The following is a 1,566-nucleotide window of genomic DNA, read 5'->3' on the forward strand; positions in this document are numbered from 1 at the left end:
CGAAACAGAATACTGATTAGAGTCGGAAAATTAACGATTATTTAATTTTTAGAAAGATTCCAAAATTAAGTCGGCAAAACCGACTGTTTCAAATTGTTCAAGAAATGCAGTCGGCCTTGAGTCGGTTACGTAGTTTATGACGTCCGTTTTTTTATATAGTACAACTTCCAATATACTAGTGATTCGACTATCCATTTTTTAGCCGGCAAAAATACCCATTTAAATTTTCCCGGAAATCATGCAGAGTCATCTAAATAAAATATTTTGAACGATAGTCTTAAATGCATTTCACTTCATATGAAACTTAAAAAATGTGTTAAGTATTTATGATAATAATAATAATTTCTTTTTATTTAAACCGTTTAAATTTAAAAAAAAATGCGACAACCATGCCACCTACAGTGACGCTAAGTCATGATTTTTATCGTAACCAAAAACAGAAGTGCATGTTCGGATCGGCGGATGGGATTCATTTTGGTTAGTGTTTGATAATTTATTGTGGTTTGTCGTATATAAAGTAGAATTCTTAAAGTTTCCGTGATTTTAGTTGTCATAAACCGCTACCTAGCCGGAAGGAAACTTGAAAGGAAGAAAAAGAAGGGTAATTTTTATTAAAATTATAAAATTTAAGTAGTTCTACGTTAGCTAAGGCTTAGTTATGGCGGGAAAGCGAAAGGCTTACAAGGCTATAGATGACATTTTCTCTAGACAAAAAAGAAGAATAACAAATGAGTTTATCAATAATGCTTTGCAGGATAATATTGCGGTTGGAACGAATGCTAATGAGTGTCAAGCTGGCCCTTGCCAGTTCCATGACAGTGATAGACAAAATGGACCGAGACGGATGAAGAGTGGAGAGACTTTAAAAAAACTGTTTAATATATTTGTTTGATACTCACTAGTCATACTGTTCAAAAAACCTTAAGATTTTTTCAATGTATATCTGATAAATTAATCAGCAATAATCTTTCAACATATTTTTATAACAAGTTGTAAACACAATCATACCTTGTGTAATTGTGATAATGTTTTAGTTAATTGTAAAAATGAGTATAAAAATGGGAAACAAGTTATAATTTATATTCGATTTGTCACCCAAAAATATTGACTTAGATATATCAATAATTTACCAAAGGTATATATTTCTACAATTTAAAATAAATCAAAGTGAATTATTTCTTCTCAGCTTACCCTATTTTAGGGCTTAAACCAGGTAGTCTGGAAAAAAACTGTCAACTTTGGAAAATTGCAGAAATGTTTGGTAACTGTTTCCAGACTTCACTACCTGAAGTTTCAGATAAATAAATACTTGAAATAGAGTATGATTAAGTTTTTGTCAAAACATTTTATTACAAAAATAAACAACTTTTTAGTATAAAAATTCTGTATCATTCTTGAATTGGTATTGGAGAAGAGGAGGGGAAAGTTATAATGACCGACTCTGAATAGGCCAACAAAAAGGTGTCGGTTAATAGGACTATTTTTAGGTAATTAACTAGACATAAGGATGTCGGTAGGCCACACTTTCGGCGGTCGGCAAAAAGCACACTATAAACAGTCGGCCGA

General features: G+C 31.5%; 1 long non-coding RNA gene across 1 annotated transcript; it reads left to right on the forward strand.

The window, feature by feature from the left end:
- Window positions 1-388: 388 nt before the first annotated feature.
- LOC149941404 (uncharacterized) lies at window positions 389-1,056 on the forward strand. The gene is made up of 3 exons (XR_016481413.1): window positions 389-477; window positions 548-601; window positions 755-1,056. It is a non-coding gene; the product is annotated as an uncharacterized LOC149941404 (long non-coding RNA).
- The last annotated feature ends 510 nt before the right edge of the window (window positions 1,057-1,566 follow it).

This window comes from Leiobunum rupestre, chromosome 6, assembly GCF_980474605.1.
Source record: "Leiobunum rupestre chromosome 6, qqLeiRupe1.1.hap1, whole genome shotgun sequence".
NCBI classification, from domain to species: Eukaryota; Metazoa; Arthropoda; class Arachnida; order Opiliones; family Sclerosomatidae; genus Leiobunum; species Leiobunum rupestre.